This window comes from Rhinopithecus roxellana, chromosome 4 (genome assembly GCF_007565055.1).
Source record: "Rhinopithecus roxellana isolate Shanxi Qingling chromosome 4, ASM756505v1, whole genome shotgun sequence".
NCBI lineage: Eukaryota > Metazoa > Chordata > Mammalia > Primates > Cercopithecidae > Rhinopithecus > Rhinopithecus roxellana.
Genome location: NC_044552.1, coordinates 86,945,435 through 86,970,304, shown reverse-complemented (window position 1 = coordinate 86,970,304; position 24,870 = coordinate 86,945,435).

Sequence of the window (24,870 nt, the reverse complement as noted above, 5' to 3'; positions counted from 1 at the left end):
TGAGAAAATGGAGAACCCCTGCTTTCATAAAGCATGAGTGTCTGTGTATGTGTGTGTGTGTGTGCACGCTCATGAGTGGTGTGCTGGAAGTGTGATAAAGAAACAATAAAATTTAAAAAAATCACAGTGCTACAAAGTGATTGAAGTGCCGTGAAGAAAACGAAAGCAGAATAAGACAGAACAAAGAGGGTATGTATCCTTTCATTAATTGATGGAGAAGACAACTTGTTTGAGGAGAGGACATTTGAGCAGAAGATGAGATTATATGAAAAAAATGAACCATGAAAGTTCTTAGAAAAGAATATTTTAGCTAGAGGAAATAACATTCTTATGGGATGAATTGCGTTCCTCCAAATTCATACATTTAAATCCTAATCCTGGTACCTGAGAATGTGATTGTACTTGGGGGCCTTTGGAGATAGGCTAATTAAGGTAAAATGAGGCTGTATGACTGATCCCCCAATTCAGTATAATTAATGTCCTTGTGAGAGGAGAAAATGTGGACACAGATAATATGTGAGCACAGAACAAAGACCATGTGAGGACCCAGAGAGAAGGTGCGGTCTGCAAGCTGGAGAGAGAGAAGAAATCAGACCTGCTGACTGATACCCTCACCTTGGACTTCTAGCCTCTCGAATTGTGAATAAACATATTTCTGTTGTTTAAGTCATCTAGTCTGTGGTTTTTGATATGCAAAACCTAGCAAATGGAACAAGCATGTCAGCTAGAGGGCTTTGATGTGTTTGATGAACAGCAGGCAGGCCAGAATGAAAGAATGAAAGGAGGAGAGTGTGGTAGAAGGTATGACTGAAAAAAAAAAAAAAAAAAAAAAAAAAAAAAGACAGGGATCAGACCATGTGGTGATAAGGGGGTTAGACTTTGTTCTGAGTATAATGTGGGCAGGTTTTTGAGCAGGTAACTGATACGAGTGACTTACATTTAAAGAATAGCAATTTCCTGCAGCATGAACCATTGACTTTAAGAGAGCTAAGAACAGAAGCTGTCGATGGATTAATAGGCATGTGTAGCAGCCCCTATGAGAGGAGAATGTGGCTTGGACAAGGCTGCTGTCGGAGTAGGTGAGAAATTGTTTGATTCAGGATATTTTCTGAGGGTAGAGCCAACAGATTTTGCTGATAGACCTGAAGTACTGTGTAAAGGAAAAAGAAAGCAAATACAAATCTTAGGTTTTGGACCTAAGTGAAAGAACTAATGATGGTTTTATTTTCTGAGAGGGGGAAACTGGAAGGAAGAAGCCTCAAATGTATGCTTATTGCGGTATCTGGCCAGCAGCCCTCAATGCAACGGGGCTCTCTCTTTGTTCCCAGGTGGATCGGCAGGTTGAGAAATAATAGACACACACAAGATAGTGAAAACTGGGTCCGGGGGGTCACTGCCTTCTGGTCCCGCGGTGCCAACAATGCACTGGATAGGCCAGCTTTGTTATATTATATGCATAATGAAATATTTTTCCTTAATTAAAAATGATAAATGGAGTAGTTGTGGTGAAAATGCAAAGAATATAGGAGTATATCGAATAAAACAGTTTCTGTTTGTAATCTCACTCCTGAGAGTTGAACAAGGCACTGTTAACAGTTAACACTGCATCTTTCTAGACCTTTTGTTCTAAGTATTTTTAATCTCTCTCTTTTACACACACACACACACTTCTTACAAAACTGATTTATATTATCATGAAAAAAGTGCCAGAATTCTAAAAATATTATTGAAATCAATGGAACATGTATTTATCGCCTTAAAAAAATTTAAGTGAGCTTGCTAGAATCGTATGTAGAAGGTCAGCTAGTGGGTGGTAAAACCACCACTTTGAGGAAAAATGAGTGACATTCTCAAATGGCAATCACTGCTGTTATTCTGGGCTCCAGATTCTGGATCTTTGTTGTCAACTGGATTTAGTTTTTATTAAGGTGAACTTTGTTCAATTGATTCAAATGTTATTTGCCTATAATTTTGCAAGTGTATCATTTTTGGGGTCTGGTGAAAAGTTATATACATATATTAGCCACTGGAGTAATTTTTTGTTTGATAATTAATGTTATTTTAAGGGCTATTTTTTTATGCAGTGATTTTTTTTTTTTTTTTTTTTTTTTTTTTTTTTTTTTTTTTTTTTTTTGAGACGGAGTCTCGCTCTGTCGCCTGGGCTGGAGTGCAGTGGCCGGATCTCAGCTCACTGCAAGCTCCGCCTCCCGGGGTTACCGCCATTCTCCTGCCTCAGCCTCCCAGTAGCTGGGACTACAGGCGCCCGCCACCTCGCCCCGCTAGTTTTTTGTATTTTTTAGTAGAGACGGGGTTTCACAGTGTTAGCCAGGATGGTCTCGATCTCCTGATCGTGATCCGCCCGCCTCGGCCTCCCAAAGTGCTGGGATTACAGGCTTGAGCCACCGCGCCCGGCCTTTTTTTTTTTTTTTTTCTAAAATGTTTATGTGATTAAACCAAATGTGAACACGGAGATTTAAGAAACGAAATTTACTTGCTGAATTCACCAAGTCTCTAAATGGGAAAAACAGAAATGAACAGATTCCATATAAAACATGCGGAGGAAAGGGCAAAATAAATTCAAAATCTTCATCTAAAATAATTTAACAGACCGAAGTTTTTAACCCATAAAGCACTATAAAATAAGATAAAGTGAGGCCGGGCGCGGTGGCTCAAGCCTGTAATCCCAGCACTTTGGGAGGCCGAGGCGGGCGGATCACAAGGTCAGGAGATCAAGACCATCCTGGCTAACACGGTGAAACCCCGTCTCTACTAAAAAATACAAAAAACTAGCCGGGCGAGGTGGCGGGCGCCTGTAGTCCCAGCTACTGGGGAGGCTGAGGCAGGAGAATGGCGTGAACTCAGGAGGCGGAGCTTGCAGTGAGCTGAGATCTGGCCAGTGCACTCCAGCTTGGGTGACAGAGCGAGACTCCGTCTCAAAAAAAAAAAAAAAAAAAAAAAAAAGATAAAGTGAAAATTATGTGTGTGGCTACTAAGTTAGTATATCACATAGAAATAAACATTGTAATACCTTGTATATGATTCTTGAAGAAATATTCTCAATCATAAACCAACAAATTATCCACAGTCCACACTATCCTGTTCTTTCTGGTCCTTCTTTCTCTCAATCCCCATACAACAAGAAATATATTCTAGAGCAAATGAGCGATACAGTGCTCTGAAAAAGAGTGAGTAAATTCAGAGGACCACATATGGCTCTGGAAAAAGGAAACATGGCTCACACGCTGTATGGGGTCTTTGGAGAGAGAAACAGTGCATCTATGCCTGTCACTGTGACTAGCCTTTGACATTGACATCTCATTTAATCCTTACAATCTGATGAGTATTGTTATTCCATTTTGTAGACAAGCAAACAGACCCAGAGACATTAAGTGACTTGCCCAAGTTCTTCCATTTAGTAAGCTTCAGGAGCAGAAAGGTATACGGACTTGTCGAACCTCAAAGATTAGGTTCTCTCCCCCATGACACAGTGCCCTCTGCTCTGCATCGGAGCACTGAACAGGTGTTTACCAGAGTAATAATCAATGAGGGATGTCATACATTTGTCACTTACTATTAGTTCCTTTATATTAGAAGTCTTTTGCAATTATATTTTCTATTTTCAAACTAAATATAAAACTCATAGTGTCTCAATCAACTTTACATCTTGAGCCTTTAGCATTGCATGTCACATAGAGTGAATGTGAAACAGACATTACTGATGAGATGGTGAAGGTCAATCTTTTGGCATCCCAAAAAGAGAGAGTGCGTTTATGACAGAAGCCTATTTTTTATTTAAAACTATCTTATACATACATTATACCATCTTAATATACACGAGGAAAATAAAATTGAGAAATATGAAAAATTTTATTTAGAAATGTAAAAAAAAAAAAAAATGTAAATACAGAATCTATAGCTTCCAAGACCTACAGACGAAATATATAATCAGTTATAGTTTTTTTCCTGTTGGGTTAATCTTTTTTAGTGTTGAATACACATAGGACTTTTGTTGTTTCAGATTATTTATTAATATTAATATAACTCAGGGCTGGTGCAGTGGCTCATACCTGTAATCCCAGAACTTTGGGAGGTCTAGACAGGTGTATCACTTGAGGTCAGGAGTTCAAGACCAGCCTGGCCAACATGGTGAAACCCTGTCTCTACTAAACTATTAAAATTAGCCAGGTGTGGTGGCAGGCACCTATAATGCCAGCTACTCTGGAGGCTGAGGCACAAGAATTGCTTGAACCCAGGAGGCAGAGGTTGCAGTGAGGCGAGATCATGCCACTGCACTCCAGCCTGGGCGATAGAATGAGACTCAGTGTCAAAAATAATAATAATATTAATATAACTAATTACTCTTCTCTGAGCTGCTAATGTGTTGTAAATGTTTACCAAATGGGGTAGGTTATTACTGTGCATGTATTTTCCCATCTAAATGTTAATATTGACATATAACTCAGGTTTTGAATGTTCCTTATTTCTTTACATTTAACTAATAGAGCTCATTTAGAGATGTCCAAATTTATAGTTTTGTGGTGTTATAATAAGCAATAGAATATTATTTATACTACATATTAATCCTGAATCATGAGGTTTTATGACACATGTAAATAATTCATATGCCCACTACATTTCTCATAAATAATTTCACCCTAGCTACAGGAAGGTTTCTTCTACAAACAGGCTAGATACCAAATAGGAGTGAAAATTGCTCCTTGAACTTTAAAACTGGAAAAGGTGGGAATAACATTTTAAAGAAATTTAGCTAATAAATTCTTGTCTTTGTATTTCCAAGATCGAATTTCTTTATGAAGAACTTCAGTTGGCTGAAGCAGATCACAAGTTTCTCTCATTGTAAAGAAAGGATAGCACTTTGCAATTAAGACTGAGACAAGTATCTTTTCTCCAGAAGAAGCAGGGCAAGGTATAGACAAAGTTCTACTAAGAGGGGAAGAGGAAGTAGGAAGCCACCTGCATTTTCCATGGGATTGTGGGAGGAGGAAGATGGAGGTCAAATATATGACAGGACTTCTCATCAGGGAACAAGTTGTGTTCTTCACCTTAGAGTCTAAAGCTGAGGAATATTAGATCACTCTCTCTTTTGGAAACCTAGAAAGACACTGCCTTAGCTTATGGTCTCAAAATAACATAGTGGGATTATAGTAATGACGTACATTAGTTTAGCAGTAGCCAAAGAAGATGTCTGGATAAATAAACTTGACTGGGAATTCTCAAGACTGACCTCGGACTCCGATGTCATAGAAATTCCGACATGCTCTGAGGGAGAGGGCGAATATAGTTAAGAATTTGACTGGTTAACTTGCCAGAGACTCATTCTAATTAAGACAAACTGATGTTTCACAAGGACTGGAGAAAAGGAAACTTGTCGAGGCAGGGACTGAATAGAAGTTATAGACAGACCTCATAGGAGACCCACAGTGCCAGTATAAGCTAATGTAGGCCTGGCTCAGCAAGATATGCAAACAAGAGAACACCAGTTGCCTGGAGACCAACAGGGTGCCAATGATGAGGCTGACAAGGGACAGCACCATGAAGAACAGAGATCCCAAAAGACACAGGGCAAGACAAGGATGTTTATGTTGTTCCTCCCCCACAATGAAGCCTTATAAACCTTCTATCTTTCTTCACTTGTGTCTTTAACCGAGATCCACCTTGAACGTGAGCATGGAGGTGGGAGAAAATTTGAATGACTGAACATTTACTCAAAGGAGACAGAGTAATGGAAAAGGGTCTCTTGTACTTGAAAAAGTTGAGACACCACTGGTCTGCAAGGCTAAGATCTCTCTTTCACCTTGGCATGAAGACCTGGAGATGAGTAGATAATTTTTTTTCTGCCCATTTGTAAACCAATGCATACTATAATTCTTGTTGACAGTTTTTTAGGCATCTTTTAAAAAATCAATTATTTTCCTAGATTGAGACACCAGTGAGGCTCGTAGCCTCTTTCCTCTTATGTGGTGGAGAGCTCCTTAGCAGCAGTAGTTTTGGCATGTACTATCTGGCCGCACACTTTTTTTCAGAAGACTTTAAAGGGTCTTTAACTCAGTGAATTATTCCTGGGTAATAGCAGATCATGAACAGTAGCACTTTTATCTAGCTCCACTTTTAAGTTTTCCTTTCAGGCTTTAAGAACCATTACTGCTGATCCTCTAAATATGCACTAAAATGTCTATTTGGCCAGTTTCCTCAACTTTGGTTGATTGGTTGATTCATTAACTTATTCAACAAATAAGTACAGAGTACTATGTGCCAGGTATGGTAAACCACGCTGAAAACTTACCCATTATCTCTGTCCTTATGGAACTCATATTTTGATTATTTGGATTATTGTCACCACAAAGGCACACTACAGCTCTTGCATACATAGTTTGTCCTTTATTCTCTACAATTGTTCCTATTGTCAAACAACTCATCCTTTATGTATGTGCAACATTTGCATTTTTTAATCTCCACTATCAGTTTTACCTTTTTCTGCTTTTATTTCCCTTGTATTTTTATGCCTTTTAATATCACTTTAAACATTCTTACTATGTCTACACTTACAGTGTCTTAAAAAGTTTCTAATGTTTGAAAAACAGTTAACCCATACCTATAGAAAGCACATCAATGAATGAGGTGCACAATAACCAAATGTGTAGCAATCTGCTACAGTTACTGACATCATCTATTGGTGATCAACTTTCGCTCTGAGACATAGTTTGTTCATATCTATGGAAATTCCCGAGTTAAAGTCTGTAAACTAAAAACAGAACATGTGTTTAATTATTTAGGTGAAGTAAAAAGAAATGATCAAGCAGTAACCAAAGAGACAAAAATTAATAATTAAAAATTTCTGCCTTTAGAAACGTATTGTCTGGATGCGGAGACCACTATCTAAAAATAACTTTTAAAATATGTTATGTATAAGGTTTTAGGTGTATAATAAATGAAGGTGTGTATAATTATCTACAAAGAAGAGGTTACATTTGATGTGGGCCTTGAATACTGGGTAAGAGCTGGCTGAGCAGATGGGAAAGAATGATGTAGGCACAGGAAACAGCACATGCCAAGGCAGAGAGGTGGGAAGGTTGCCATGAGGCACAACATGGGAAAGAGAGAGGGAGCTGGAAAATAAATCAGGGTCTGAAGGTGCGGGGTTTTGTGTGTCATGCTAAGGAGGCTGTAGTTAATTCTATAACAATGAGAGCCCCTAGATGCTTGACCTGTTGACCTGCTGACCTGTTCACGTTTAGGTTTTGAAGCTGTCTGGCAAGTGGACAAAGGAATATTTGTGCTGAGAGAAGGGTGAGGAAGTAGTGCTATCACTGGAATATATTCCTTATTTTATTTTATTTTATTTTTTTGAGATCATTGCTTGTAACAGGATTATATTACAGTTTGGATTTAAAATATCAATGTGGAATATCCTACAGAGTGAAAATATGTCTACTGAGTTACATACACGATATCTATGCAATTATTGACTTGATCGCTTTCTAATAGTGCGTTTTATTGCTGAAAACAACCCAATTCTCAGAAACATGAGTTTTATCGGTTCAATAGCACAAGTTTACAACTTGTAATTTCCAATACTTCCAGCTTATTTGGTGTAGACGTAGTTATTTCAAGTTTTTCAAGTTCTTATTTTAGAAAGTGTATTTGGTTCATTCATATTTGTAATCCTGATATGCTTTACACTTTAGTTATTTTATAAGGTAGCATTGCTGAAGAGAGTAATTGGATTGTGCTTCAAATGAAAATAAATCTAAAATTATTTTTCCTTACAAAAAATCTAAAAAATTGTTAACAAATTTGTAAACTCTAAAAATGTGCAAAAACCTATGCTAAGGTCAATATAAGACCTTTTTTTCATCTTGGCTTTATTTCTAAGAAAATAAAATTTAGAGTTGCCATAAAATCCTATTATAAATTCAATTTAAAAATTCAGCACTGAGTATAAAATCTCTAACATTATAAATGCAGATTTTGGGGGAGCATCTTGTCATAGTATACATAGTGCTCTTATGAAATTAAAAGATATATAGAGATCTCCATTTGGAATTGGTTGTCAAAATGTATAGTTATTTAAACACATTTAGAATAATTGAACTATAATTCTTTCTGAAAACGGTTACATTGAACAAAACAAAGCAATGCATATTTTGTTCCTGTACCTACCAATAATTAGATGCTAAAATATGCTTGAGCTGAAACCAATCTAGTTTACAATGGAATTGCAGTGTTTGTAAAGATGTCCTTTAAATGTTGGCTCATTTTTTTTTTTAAAGTTTGTTGGAAATCTTTAATCAAAATATTTAATAAATGTGCTAAAATAAGGTTTCAAAGCTTTTTAACAAATTGCAATGATCAAGAACAGTGCCTGCAACAGGAAAACAATGACGTTTATATCCCTAAAGAAAAGAAAAAAAGGATCCAATTAAATGACATGAGCTCTGGTGGATTTAAGATTTAATTTGTAAATTCTATAATGGTATTCTAGAATATCCTGACTTGTGGGAAAAAAACTTTTAATAAAACTCCTATTTTAATTGAACAGTTTAAAAATTCTGTTTTGGAATTGAGATGAAATTGAGAGGGCCTACAATTTTGCAGTGTCAAAATTTGGAAAAGTATTCAAAGGATCATAGATACAACTTATTTTAATAAGTTTTGTGCAAAATGAAGTTCTCTGGAGATCTCTGAATGAAATTATTTGTGCTGTAAAATTAATCTATTTCAACATAAAAAATAAAAATAGAAATGAGAATAACCTTCATTTAGCAGGCATTTTTCTGAGTACGTCAAACCTTTGGAAAATATGTTTCTCAGTAAAGTATATTTTCTATAGAAAGTTAAATTAAAAGTTATAATTTCAAATTTACTTGTCATAAAATACAATTTTGCAAAATATTGCAAGATATTTTCTAAAAATCTTAAAAAAATGAAAAAATTTCTCAAAAATATTATTTTAGGATGGAAATATGTATCAAGAATAGTTACTCAATATATGCTATTTTTAATATTCAATTAATCAATATATTTTAAATGTGTTTATATGTTTGTTTTTTAAATTATAATTTATATTAATTTTATTAAAAATAATTTTTGAATAAAACTATTTTACAGATTTACCAGTTTAATAAAACCAATTGTCAGTTAATAAATAAATGTTTCATAAAGTATATATCTTAACTATTTTAGTAATTTTGCTCATACTCAGATGTATTCTGGCTAACAATAAATTATACAGTCACTATATTTAACAGCTGCATGACCTTGAGAAAATCAACATCTCCATTAAACTTTAGTTTTCTCATCTAGGAAATAGAGATGATATTATTTATCTCAAAGTTAATTATGAGACATAAAGTAAATAATGTATATAAAGTGCTGATCACAGTCCTTGGCTATAATTATCATTTGATAATTAGCAATACTATTAATATAATGGTTCTTTTAAAAGAGGCTAGTGTTTTTTTTCTTCCCCCCAAGATGGTAGAGACTTTTAGCGTGCCTCACTCACTTGGAAATAGCAAGATAGTGTATAAAGATAAACTCTGTGAGCTTTAATTCAAGAAGGAAAATGGGAATCCACTGGAATCATGAAGGACATCCCAGATCCCGGGGAGGAGAATGAAAGCAAACAGCCCCTCTGACAGCATCTGGCTGATAAAAGTGAGTGAAGTCCCAGTACATGAGAGAGGCAGAGAGTCTCCCTCTGTGACTCACCTTTCCTCTAGGGATCTGAGCAGCCCAGGCTGAGGGACAGCACTTTATTTCTCCCAAGTCTTGGAGCTAACTTGGGGAGAGGCTTGGAGATGCTGTGAGAGAAAGATACTGGGAAAAGCTGCAGGCATTTTCCCAGACCCAGGACTGAGAACAGGATGCCGTTTTAAATCTAGATGCTCACAAAGTAAGGCATCCTTTGGAGACCCGGCAGCATGGCCATGCAGTCATGTAGTCTGCCTAAATGGAGAAGTTCCAGTCTGTAGTGATTGGCTATTATAACTTGGATGGTAATAAAATAAACTAAAACAAAATTAAAAAAGAAAAATAATAGATACTACAATCAGACAATTGACAAGTATGTAAGGAAAAGTTTCCACTTGTATAACATCATGCTAGCTATTATGACAAATGCAGGGATAAAACAGACTCTTATAGCCTGCTAGAGGAGACACCATTTACATTCATGAAAAATGACTGTGTTTAACCTATTGTAGTTGTAATTACATATCTGTGTGGTTACAGAAGTAGAAAAGGAGTTTGAGATAGGAGTGAATACTGTGACCTGGGGTTATCATTTCATCTTTACAATATGCTTAGCACTATGTAAGAAATTGGAAATACAAGAAGACAGAGTTCTTATTCTCAAGAAACTCAGAATCTCCTGAACCAAGGTAAGCTTCAGGTACCAGGTGAGATACACTATTCTGGGCAGTAGAATAGAACTTCACATAGAGGAATAAGCATTGTAGGTGGAGTGAGCTTTGTTTATGAGGGCGGTTGGCTCGGCTGGAGTGGAGGGAGCACTGGAGAGTGATGGGAGGTAAGCCTGAGTAAGCAAAGTAAGAAACTCCGTAATAAAAACACTCTGGACTGCTTTCTGAGCATGGCATTTGGGTGTAGTCTGGCATAAAAGTATATTTCTGAAGACCTGCTAGGTTGCTAAGTTTTCTGTTAGTAGCTTTATAATTCTTCCATTCCTCCTGTATTACATGGAGAACAAATAATATGGGTTTCACTTTTGTTAACACTGGTTCCTGTATCAACCAGTTCTCAATCATGTGGAAGGATGGCATTAGCAGCCACACTATGGTGTGGAGTTATTATGTGGGTAAATTTTTTTCACACATTTGACACAAAAAAACATTCTGCACAATAGCATATCAGACCTCATTTCTCTATTTTATAGAAGGAAACCACAGTCCGTAACAGTTGCCTAAGATCCCACTCAATGCGTGGACGGCCAGGACCCAAACTACATTCTCCTGATGCCTGGCAGGGGCTTTTTCCACTATATCAGAATCTCCACAATGGGATCCCAGGAATACTCATTCCAGAGGTGTCCCGTCCAGCGGGATCATTAACACAGACCTTGGAGGAGGGGGTGGGAATTTAGAGAGACAAGAGACACAAGAAATGGAGACAAGACAGTATCCTGATCAAGTCTCGTTTAATGGCGGCGGTGCAATGCCTTATATAGGCTGGCAGGGAAGAGGAAGTGCGGCAGAGCAGGCGGGGAGGAGAATAATGAGAGATGTCACCAGGCGCATGCTCGGTAGACTTAGTCTTTCCCGGGCGCGGGAAGTTATCTACGCGCGCGCGGGAAAAGTTCGCACACACGGGAAAAGTTGATGATGAAGAACCAGGAAGTGTGCCGTCTTGTCTCCACAATGCGGAGCTTAAGCAACAGAGGCCGCGGCAATTTCCGGGCCTCACGGCTCCGGACGCAGAGGTGTTAATTGGGGCTCACAGAACAAAAGTTTCTAGGGAGGAAAATAACCTTGGAAGTATTGCATGTTAAATCCTTCTCTCGAAGATCCAAAGTTCACAGTAGTACATTAAAGACTTACAAGAGTTCCAACAGTAAAGAAGAAAGTTATTTAACAATGTTAAATAGTTAAAATGACTTATTCGTAGAAAATGCTTTTCTTTGTATACTTTTCTAATGGGAAATTATTTTCCCTTAAGTTTGAATTGACTTCACTGTCTTCATCCTCATTTCTCAAATTTAGAGTAGCCCAATAGACTTTGCTGCAGGTAGCTGAGATGAGGAGGGCCAGTATTCCTACTGAAAAGACAGCAGAAGGATTTCACAGTGGGGCTTCAGCCTCAGAGATTACTGAAGGAGTAACTGGAACCCTGTTTTATTGAGTGTCACCAGACTGATGAGGCTTGTACTGGGCTGAAATATGAGCTAAGTGTATCTTATTTCTCACTTATTGAAAGCAGTGTGGCCAGCAGTTGAGAGCTTGATCTATGTGTCAACTAGCCTTGTTCTTGCTCCATAGTAACTCTGTGATGTTGAGGAAGTTATTTCAGCTTTTTGAGCCTCCCTTTTCTTATCTGTAGGATGGGGCTAATGATTCCTAAGTCTTAGAATTTTTGTTAAGGCTGAGATGCTGTAATATGGACCATCTAAAGTGTTACATATAATGTATGATATATAGTTTTTGTAAGGTTCCTAGCACAATTCTTGGCACACAGTTTGTGCTTGTGTTCAGCTCTATGGGGATTATGTGATAGCTCCTGCTTACAGAGTTGAGTGAATGTGACAGGCCTGTATGAGCGCCTTTACACATGTAAACAGGTATGTAACACACATGTACATAGTGTGCTTTATAGTTTGTATATTAGAAATAATAGCTGCTGTTTAGTGAAATTTCCTGTATGCCAACCACTCTACTAATGCTTTTATTTTTTATTTTTTTATTATTTTTTTTGAGACGGAGTCTCGCTCTGTGGCCCAGGCTGGAGTGCAGTGGCCAGATCTCAGCTCACTGCAAGCTCCGCCTCCCGGGTTCCCGCCATTCTCCTGCCTCAGCCTCCCATGTAGTTGGGACTACAGGCGCCCGCCACCTCGCCCGGCTAGTTTTTTGTATTTTTTTTTAGTAGAAACGGGGTTTCACCGTGTTAGCCAGGATGGTCTCGATCTCCTGACCTCGTGATCCGCCCGTCTCGGCCTCCCAAAGTGCTAGGATTACAGGCTTGAGCCACCGCGCCTGGCCTACTAATGCTTTTTATGAATTTCTTCATTTAATCTTATCAATGGTCAGGCTCATTCTTTTAATATTTTCATTTTATGGAGCAGAGAATTGAGGCACAGAAGGGTTGCATAACTTTCCCAAGGTTACACTATTAATACATTTGCAGAGCCAGGATTCAAATCCAGGAAAATGTTGTGTTTTTCTGCCTCTTTAATCAAGATAAACTATAGATTCATTTTAAAATTTCTATTTTTGTGTTAGACTTATAAACATAGTATAATACAATAGATATTCAGAAATTATTTTGAAATATATAAAACAATACTAAAATTAGTATAAATTTTAAAAAATCTATTATACAATCATCCAAATGTAGTTTTCACATGATATATTTCCTTTTAGCCTTTGTGCAAAATAATATTTTCCATATTTATAACCAATATTGTGTTGTTTATCAGTAATAATGTATCATAACAGTTTTAATTTTCATTTTAGTTTTCGTAGTTATTTTTAATCACTAATATTTCCTCAAGATGACATACATAATTTGCCCGATCATTCCTCCATTGCCAGACATTTTGATGTTTTCCAACCTTCTAATTGTTCTGCATACATGATTTAGGGTCACTTTTCGTAAAAATTCATAAAACCCTAAAAACAAACAAACAAACCTGAATCATCTATATACATCGTTGATTTTAAACTTAGTATTTCTTTAACAAACCGAATTCTGGGATTTTAGTTACAGAATATCACTATCCTTTGGAAAAGCAACTTAGTATACTCTAGGATTTTCAAAGCCTGGCCAGGGTTGCACAGATGCAATTCTTTGGAAGAGGACTTGGTACAGCCTGCTCACACAAGCATCCCCTTGGACTTTTATCATCACACATATTTTACACTCAGAAATGGGAGAGGGAGTGAACAAACAATGCCAAATTCCTACAGAAGAGAAACCCATTTCATATTATCAATCACCTCTTGGAATAAGTAACATGGTGTCAATCATGCTGCTAAAGTGAACTTCCATTGCTGGTTCCGTTTTCTGTTGTTTTTCTCTTCTCTTTATCCTATAAGCTATACTCAGAGTGTTGCTGTTAATAAAAGAATATTCTTCTTCTGTTTCTCTACAAAGATACCTAGTATACCTCTGTAATTTATGGATCCAGAAAACATTATTTTTTTAAATTGAATGCACCAGCACTAAAATTACATTTTTCATTCTCCATATTGCCTTATTACAAGTTTTAACAGAATATGAGATATTCCTATACATTTTATTCATCACACTTTTTTTCTGAAGTTATGGAATACATTTAGAAATGTCTTGGATCATTTTGTCATCTAACTTTTAGCTACTGAATCATGCCATGCTATCTATTTTGGATCATACTTATATTAGAAATAAACATCTATTGAGGTTTCAAAATTTCTTATTTTTTTCCAGAGTAAGTCATACATTAAATTTGGTATTACAATTTATTCCAACAGTACAGAGCCTACTTAGGAAACAGTTCATTTTTTCAGAGTATAATGAAAGGTTAAGCTTTGTGTATCTTTCTTGGAGGGCCAAGTACAGCTTGCCTACATCTGCAACCTTAGGGGAAATGATCACTGCATAAGCTTCATATTTTTAATGGAAAAGAACAAGCAATAGCTCTCCAAAGACTCTTTTAAGAAAGGCAAAATTATGGAACTTGAATATTTTCTGAAATGTTTGGCTTCATGATATATTTACATTAGGAACTCACTGTTTTCCTTGAGCCCTCAAACTTTTATTTTAAGACTTGTATCATTCTAAAGCTATAAGTTAACTGCTGAAGGATGGAATTTTACAGGATGTACTATGGACAGGGTGCAGGCAGAGGAAAGCATATGTTCTCACACTTTAAGTTGCTAGGGGAAAAAGGTATTTTAGCCCAAATTGGCATCAGATGGCAGGAAAGTCTTGGTTGGTTAAAAAAAAAAAAAGTCTGCTCTGTTGAACCACAATGAATGAGCTCCTCAGAATCATGTACATTTAAAAAATGATTCATATTTTTAAGCAAACTTGTAGAAAATTTGAGAAGGAAGGGATCTTGAGATTGTAGGTCGAGGTTAGAGTTCCGTTGGCATTTTCATCTTCCATTGTGGTGCCAGTGTTGCAATATCCATTCTAGCTGAGGAAAATACAACTAGCGCTCATTCTCAAAATCTCCAACCACCAGACATTTCCACTCAAACATCCTGCCACCGTCTGAAACTCATTTAATGTTGGACTGATCTTTTCACTGCTCCCCGAACCTATTCCTTTGCTTTCCTTCCTTATATTAATATAATCATTTTCTCATCCCTTAGACATGAAGACTTGAAATTAATTTTAACTTTCTCTCCCCCACATTCGATGAGTCACCAAGTTCTTTATTCCATCTTTCCTATGTATCTATCCCCTCCTGCCCATCTCGACCACCTCTTCTTATACTATACCTTGGAAGCAGAACACACCTGATCCAGAACAGATTTTTGGAGTTAGGTACCCTGGACTCAAATCCTAAAACTGTTATTTACTGGCTTGGGAAAATAAAATAGGGTTGTTAGGGCCATCTTATAAAATTGTGATAACTAAAAAATAATGTATATAAAGCATAATACTTGACACAAACCAAGCTCTATAAATGAAAGTTGATATCTGTCTTGCTGCTCTTCTTTTTTCCAAGCTCAACACTGGCAATTCAGTCTAACTAAACCATTTTCAGCATACTATCCTTAGCCTCTGGACTTGCCAGTACTCACTGCACCCCAAAGACTGGTTTTAAGCTATGTGGTTATCATCTCTTCCTCTACATACTTGAATGCTTTACTCCTTCTAACTAGATTTTTTGTTTTAACAATCCCCAGAAACTGGGTTGCATTTTCCCACCTTTCATTGCTGTCTTGCTTTGGCTGATACTACCCTATTCACTAGGAGTATCTTCTCTCTGTAAATCCTTTCTACATATCCAAATCTTGTAAACTCTTTAGGATAATGTCAAACCTATCATCACTGAAAAGTCATGCCTAACTGTGGCAGATGAGAGTAATTTTGTCATCTTCTGAACTTTTGTAGTTCTTAGTGTCAGTGACTAACTTTTTGGGCATAACCTTATGCCTTATGATATGGCTTTAGTATTGTTCTGAACTTTTCTTGTTGTGTGTTACTGTTACTTAACCTTCCATGTATTTATTTCTTAGCTCTTCAGTTGTTTTCTCAGTTCCTTGAAGGCAGAGAACATGTGTTTTCCTCTGTAGTCTCTGTCATAATATCTAGGACTTAGTAAATCTTACTAAATCATAAGTGATTGAAGAGGATACAATTACTCTTGCCTGACATTCAGATATCTTGCATTAATATATGGGGCAAACTTTTGTAGAGAAATAAAGTTGTGGAGCACTTGCTTTGTGCTAAGTACTAAACTGGGTAATGGGGATAGAGAGGTTGATAACATGGTTCCTCAAGGAGCTCACTCTGGGAGAAATGGACATGTAAATACATTCATGCAAGAGGGAGTATGTTTCAAGTAGTACTAGACATACTTGCGGCACATGGGAGGTTGTGGTCCATTCTGCACAAGGAGGCAGAGATGGTGACACAGAGAAGCAGAGGAGAAAGCTGAGAGCTGGTTCTTATAGAATGAGAAGTACTTTGCTCAAGAAATGGATGTGTGTTAGTATGTGGGTGGGAAAAAGAAGGAGTATCCTTTGAGGTACATGGCAATTCATAGAAGGAGATCATCTGTAGGAAATATAACAATCCTTTCAGAAGAATATGGAAATAGAGACTTCTGGTTCCAAAATGATGTCATAGAAGCAAGTTGGCTCACTCCCACCACAGAAAACCAAAAATAAATATATAGCACCAAGATTTATGAACAGTAATATCCCAGAACTCACATATAAGGAGACAGTTCCCAAGGTACAGAGAAGTGAAAAAACTCCAAGCAGGTGGTAAGAGAATAGGACTTCCATTCTGTGATGCTCCTCCTCCAAATCTGATTGGCTCCGAAAATGCAGAAAATTTCTTCCCAACTCATGGTCTCTACACTAGAAAAAGTGAGGTCATGAACAACCTTTTTTCCTAACATCCTGGGTTCCCTGGCAGGCAGCCTGTTCCTATCTCAACCCACAGGAACCATCAAGAGAGCCTGAAAGAAGAGATATTCCTTCAGGCAGAGACAAATGAAGGCAGGACAACAATCCCCAGCCCAAGAAACTCTACTCTGTAACTCAGCCAAGGGAGACGCCAAATCAGAGTGATTGTTCAGCAGCACCGGTCAGGAAGTTTGTTCCCACATATGTCTTGAGCAAGAGCCCCTAAGTAGCTTTCCCACACTGCCAAAATAACTCTTTTAGTATCTCCCTCATCTGGGATGGGCAATGCTCTTATCATTTACTAGAGCTGAGGCAAACCTGGACTTAAGGTGCCATCTAGTGCTGAAGAAAGACAGCAACTTACCAGAAAAAAATGATATTTGATAGATAAATTACAAAAAAACTCTAAGCATATTCAGTAATAACCAAAATGAGCCAGACATAGAAGACTGGCATAAATAATTCTTTAATGCAAAGACATAGAAATATATCCACAAGAAACAACAGCAAACAGGGAACCATGACTCCTCAAATGGACACAAAAAAATGACTCACCCTAATAAGACAGTGATATGTGAGTTCTCTGATCAGGAATTGAAAATGACACTTTAAAGGAAACTCAGTGATCTCCAAGATACCACAGAAAGAAATCAAGTCAGAAAGTTAGAGAAATTTAATAAAGAGATTAAAATAATTTAGAAAAAACAATCTTGGAACTTCGAAATACATTTACTGAGCTGAAAAATTTATCATAGGATTTCTACAACAAAATTGATCAAGCAGAAGAATTAGTGAGCTTGAAGACAGGCTATTCTAAAATACAGAGGAATAAAATAATGAAGATTATATATGAGATATAGAAAATTACCTAAAAAGATCAAATTTAAAAAATGTTGATGTTCAAAAAGGAGTTCAGCAACAGCAAAACTTATTCATATAAATAATAACAGAAAACATTCCAAAATTGAGAAAGATCTAATTATCCGGGTACAGATAGAAGGGCAGAGAACACCAAAGAGATTTGACTCAAATAAGACTACCTTAAGGCATATAATAATCAGACTGTCAAAGGTCAAGGTCAAAGAAAGGATCCTAAAAGCAGAAAGAAAAAGGAAGCAAATACCACATAAATAAAGGAGCTCCAATTCATCTGGCGACAGATGTCTCAAAAAAAAAAAAAAAAAAAAAAAAAAAAAAAAAAAAAAAAAAAAACCCAACTGTACAGGTCAGGAGGGCATGGAACAACATTTTCAGTACTGAAAGTAAGAAACTGCCATCCAAGAATACTGTGTCCAGCAAGACTATTCTTCAGATGTGAAAGAGAGATAAAGTTCTTCCCAGACAAGCAAAAACAGAATTCACTATCCACTAAAAATAACAAGCAACACATCAAGCCACAAGAGCAGAGAACCACAAAAGAAAATAGAAACAAATGAATATAAAAATACAGGAGTTGCAAAACAACCAGAAACAAGCAACAAAATGGCAGTAGTAAGTCCTTAATATCGGTAATAACACTGAATGTGAATAAAGACTGAATGAATAATGAAATATGACCCAACAATATGATACCTACAAGAAACCCATTTCTCCTATGGAAACACAAATAGCCTTAAGGTAAAGGGATGAAAAATGATATTACATGCAACTGGAAACCAAACAAGAGCAGGAGTAATTATACTGGGATAAAATAGACTGTAACTCAAAAAGTACAAAAAGAGAAAAGGTTACTATATAATGATGAAGGGGTCAATTCAGGAAGTGGATGTAACAATTAAAAAATATCTATGCACCCACCACTGGAGCTCCCAAGTATTTAAAGCAAACATGAATAGATGTAAAGGGAGAGATAGATGGCAATACAATAATATCAGGGACCTCAACACCTCACTCTCAATAATGGACAGATAATCTAGACAGAAAATTGATGAAGAAACTTTGGAGTTAAACTACACACTAGAGCAAACAGGCCTAACATATTTGCCGAACGTTTCACCCAACACATTCTTTTCATCAGCACATGAAACATTCTCTAGAATAGACTATATCTTAGTCCACTAAAGAAGTCCCAACAAATTCAAAAACAGACAAATAATATCAAATATCTTCTTTGACCACACTGGAATAAAACTAAAAATGAATAACAAGACGAACCTCAGAAACTACATAAAAACATGGAAATTAAACACATGTTCCTGAATAACCAAATGAGTCAATGAAGAAAGCAAGGAGGAAATTTAAAAATTTATTGAAACAAATGAAAATTGAATTATAACATACCCAAATATATAGGATATAGCAAAAGCAGTACTGAGGTAAGTTTATAGCAATAAGTAACTACATTAAAACAGTAGAAAGGCTTCATATGAAAACTCAAGCATACATCTCAAAGAAGTAGAAAAGCAAGAACAAACCAAACATAAAATTAGTAGAAGGAAAGGTATAATAAAAATGAAACATTAATTAAAAAATTGAGACTAGAAAAAAATATAAGACTAGAAAAAAATATAAGACTAACAGAAGCAAAAATTGATTTTTGAAAAGATAAACAAAAGTGACAAAACTTTAGCTAGATTAAGAAAAAAAGAGAGAAGGTCCAAATAAATAAAATCAGAAATGAAAAGAGAAACATAACAACTGAGACCACAGAAATAAACAGAATCATTAGAGACTATGATGAGCAACTCTATGCCAACAAATTAGAAACCCTAGAAGAAATGGATAAATTCCTGGATCCATACAACCTACCAAGATTGAATCATGGAGAAAAGGAAAATCTCAACAAATTAATGCATAATAAGATTGAAGCTGTAATAAAGTCTTACATCAAAGGAAAGTCCAGAAACTGATGGCCTCACTGCTGAATTTTACCAAAAATTTAAAGAACTAATACCAGTTCTGCTCAAACTTCAAAAAAATATTGAAGTGGAGGGAATACTTCCAAACTCGTTCTATGAGGTCAGGATTGCCTTGGTACCAAAACCAGACAAATATACAACTAAAAGAGAAAACTACAGGCCAATATCCCTGATGAACACAGATGCAAAAATCTTCAACAAAATACTGGCAAACCAAATTCGACAGCACATTTAAAAGATAATTTACCATGATTACATGGGATTCATCTCAGGGATACAAGGATGTTACAACATAAATACATAAAAAAACCCATGAAACATTACATTAACAGCAGCAAGAACAAAAAACATATGATCAATTCAATAGGTGCAGATATGAAAAAGCATTTAATAAAATTTACCTTCCCTTTATGATGAAAACCCTCATAAACTAGGTATAGAAAGAATATACCTCAAAATAATAAAGGCCATATATGACCAACCGACAGCAAAGATTGTATTTAATGGGGAAAAATTGAAAGTCTTTCCTTTAAGATCTGAAACAACAAGGATGCTTACTTTCATCACTGTTTATTCAGTGTAATACTGGAAGCCTGGCCAGAGCAATTAGACAAGAGAAAGAAAGAGTATCCAAATTGGAAACAAAGAAGTCAAAGTAGGCTTGTTCACAGACAACATGATCTTATACTAAGAAAAACCTAAACTATTCATCAAAAAGCTGTTAGAACTAATAAGCAAGTTCAGTAAAGTTACCAGATACAAAATTGACCAAAAAATCAGTAGTATTTATGTATGTCAATAGTGAAGAATCTGAAATCAAGAAATCTATCTCACTTATAGTAGCTACAAAGGATATAAAACAGCTAAGAATCAACCAAAAAAAGTGAAAGATTTATATGAGAAAATGTATAACCACTCATGAAAGAAATTGAGTAGGACACAAGAAAGGAAAATATATTTTATACTCATGGATTGGAAAAACTAATATTATTGAAATGAGAATACTACCCAAGGCTATTTACAGAATCAGTGCAATCTCTATCAAAATACTAATGACATTCTTCACAGAATTGACATCGTACTGGCATAACAACAGACACATAGACCAGTTGAATAGAAGCGAGAACCCATATATAAATCCACATACCTACAGTGAACTCATTTTTGACAAAGGCACCAAGAACATAAAATGGGAAAGGATTGTTTCTTCAATAAATAGTTCTGGGAAAAGGTAGATAACCATATGCAGAAGAATGAAGCTAGACTCCTATCTCACCATAAGTAAAAAACAAATCACAACAGATTAAAGACTTAAATCTTAGACCTGAAACTATGAAACTACTAGAGGAAAACATTGGGGTAATGCTACAGGACATTGGTTTGAGCAAAGATTTTTTTTGTGTGTGTAAAACCTCAAAGGTTCTGGCAACAAAACTGACAATAGATAATAACTGAAAATAGATAATTAGGATTACATCAAGCTGGAAAGCTTCTGCATAGCAAAGGAAACTGTCAGCAAAGTGAAAAGATAATTTCCAGAATTGGAGAAAATATTTGCAAACTAACCAGATGACAAGGAATTTATAAATAGAATCTATAAGGACCTCAAACAACTCAAAAGCAAAAACAAGAAAACCAAACCATCACATCACAAAAAACAAACCAATTAAAAGCAGGGAAAAAGACCTAAACAGACATTTCTCAAAAGAAGACACAAAAATGGCTAACAGGTATATGAAAAGTGCTCAACATCACTAATTATTAGAAAAATGCAAATCAAATCTGCAGTGAGATATCATTTGCAGTTAAATGGCTTTTATCAGACAGTGAATAATGGATGCAGGTAAGGATGTGAAGAAAAGGGAACCCATGTCCACTGTTGGTGGGAAGGTAAATTAGTTCAACCACTATTAAAAACAGTGTAGGGGGGCGGAGCAAGATGGCCGAATAGGAACAACTCCAGTCTCCAACTCCCAGCGCGAGCGACACAGAAGACCGGTGATTTCTGCATTTTCAACTGAGGTACTGGGGTCATCTCACTAGGGAGTGCCGGACAATCGGTGCTGGTCAGCTGCTGCAGCCTGACCAGCGAGAGCTGAAGCAGGGCGAGGCATCGCCTCACCTGGAAGCGCAAGGGGGAAGGGGGATCCGTTTTCCTAGCCAGGGGAACTGAGACACACAACACCTGGAAAATCGGGTAACTCCCACCCCAATACTGCGCTGTAAGCATACAGGCATTCCAGGAGAATATATCCCACACCTGGCCGGGAGGGTCCCACGCCCACGAAGCCTCCCTCACTGCTAACACAGCAGTCTGCCGCGATCTATCCGCAAGGCAGCAGCGAGGCTGGGGGAGGGGCGCCCGCCATTGCTGAGGCTTAAGTAGGTAAACAAAGCCGCTGGGAAGCTCGAACTGGGTGGAGCTCACAGCAGCTCAAGGAAGCCTGCCTGTCTCTGTAGTCTCCACCTCTGGGGACAGCGCACAGCTGAAGACCAACAGGGGAAGTAGCGGGAGCCGGTGCAGACGCGAACGACTCTGTCTGACAGCTTTGGGGAGAGCCGCGGATCTCCCAACGCGGAGGTTGAGATCTGAGAACGGACAGACTGCCTGCTCAGGTGTGTCCCTGACCCCTGAGTAGCCTAGCTGGGAGAAATCCCCCACTAGGGGCAGTCTGACACCCCACACCTCACAGGGTGGAGTACACCCCTGAGAGGACACTTCCAAAGGAAGAATCAGACAGGTACACTCGCTGTTCAGCAATATTCTATCTTCGGCAACCTCTGCTGCTGATACCCAGGCAAACAGGGTCTGGAGTGGACCTCAAGCAATCTCCAACAGACCAACAGAGAGTCCTTCTGACTGTCAGAAGGAAAACTATCAAACAGGAAGGACACCTATACCAAAGCCCCATCAGTTCGTCACCACCATCAAAGACCAGAGACAGATAAAACCACAAAGATGGGGAAGAAGCAGGGCAGAAAAGCTGGAAATTCAAAAAATAAGAGCGCATCTCCCCCTGCAAAGGAGCGCAGCCCATCACCAGCAACGGATCAAAGCTGGTCAGAGAATGACTTGGACGAGAGGAGAGAAGAAGGCTTCAGTCCATCAAACTTATCAGAGCTAAAGGAGGAATTACGTACCCAGCGCAAAGAAACTAAAAATCTTGAAAAAAGAGTGGAAGAATTGACAGCTAGACTCATTAATGCAGAGAAGATCATAAACGAAATGACAGAGATGAAAACCATGACACGAGAAATACGTGACAAATGCACAAGCTTCAGTAACCGACTCGATCAACTGGAAGAAAGAGTATCAGCGATTGAAGATCAAATGAATGAAATGAAGCGAGAAGAGAAACCAAAAGAAAAAAGAAGAAAAAGAAATGAGCAAAGCCTGCAAGAAGTATGGGATTACGTAAAAAGACCAAATCTACGTCTGATTGGGGTGCCTGAAAGTGAGGGGGAAAATGGAACCAAGTTGGAAAACACTCTTCAGGATATCATCCAGGAGAACTTCCCCAACCTAGTAGGGCAGGCCAACATTCAAATTCAGGAAATACAGAGAACGCCACAAAGATACTCCTCCAGAAGAGCAACTCCAAGACACATCATTGCCAGATTCACCAAAGTTGAAATGAAGGAAAAAATCTTAAGGGCAGCCAGAGAGAAAGGTCGGGTCACCCACAAAGGGAAGCCCATCAGACTAACAGCAGATCTCTCGGCAGAAACTCTACAAGCCAGAAGAGAGTGGGGGCCAATATTCAACGTTCTTAAAGAAAAGAATTTTCAACCCAGAATTTCATATCCAGCCAAACTAAGTTTCATAAGTGAAGGAGAAATAAAATCCTTTACAGATAAGCAAATGCTTAGAGATTTTGTCACCACCAGGCCTGCCTTACAAGAGACCCTGAAGGAAGCCCTAAACATGGAAAGGAACAACCGGTACCAGCCATCGCAAAAACTTGGCAAAATGTAAAGACCATCGAGGCTAGGAAGAAACTGCATCAACTAACGAGCAAAATAACCAGTTAATATCATAATGGCAGGATCAAGTTCACACATAACAATATTAACCTTAAATGTTAATGGACTAAATGCTCCAATTAAAAGACACAGACTGGCAAACTGGATAAAGAGTCAAGACCCATCAGTCTGCTGTATTCAGGAGACCCATCTCACATGCAGAGACATACATAGGCTCAAAATAAAGGGATGGAGGAAGATCTACCAAGCAAATGGAGAACAAAAAAAAGCAGGGGTTGCAATCCTAGTCTCTGATAAAACAGACTTTAAACCATCAAAGATCAAAAGAGACAAAGAAGGCCATTACATAATGGTAAAGGGATCAATTCAACAGGAAGAGCTAACTCTCCTAAATATATATGCACCCAATACAGGAGCACCCAGATTCATAAAGCAAGTCCTTAGAGACTTACAAAGAGACTTAGACTCCCATACAATAATAATGGGGGACTTCAACACTCCGCTGTCAACATTAGACAGATCAACGAGACAGAAAGTTAACAAGGATATCCAGGAATTGAACTCATCTCTGCACCAAGCGGACCTAATAGACATCTATAGAACTCTCCACCCCAAATCAACAGAATATACATTCTTCTCAGCACCACATCGCACTTATTCCAAAATTGACCACATAATTGGAAGTAAAGCACTCCTCAGCAAATGTAAAAGAACAGAAATTATAACAAACTGTCTCTCAGACCACAGTGCAATCAAACTAGAACTCAGGACTAAGAAACTCAATCAAAACCGCTCAACTACATGGAAACTGAACAACCTGCTCCTGAATGACTATTGGGTACATAACGAAATGAAAGCGGAAATAAAGATGTTCTTTGATACCAATGAGAACAAAGATACAACATACCAGAATCTCTGGGACACATTTAAAGCAGTGTGTAGAGGGAAATTTATAGCACTAAATGCCCACAAGAGAAAGCAGGAAAGATCTAAAATTGACACTCTAACATCACAATTAAAAGAACTAGAGAGGCAAGAGCAATCACATTCAAAAGCTAGCAGAAGGCAAGAAATAACTAAGATCAGAGCAGAACTGAAGGAGATAGAGACACAAAAAACCCTCCAAAAAATCAATGAATCCAGGAGTTGGTTTTTTGAAAAGATCAACAAAATTGACAGACCGCTAGCAAGGCTAATAAAGAAAAAAA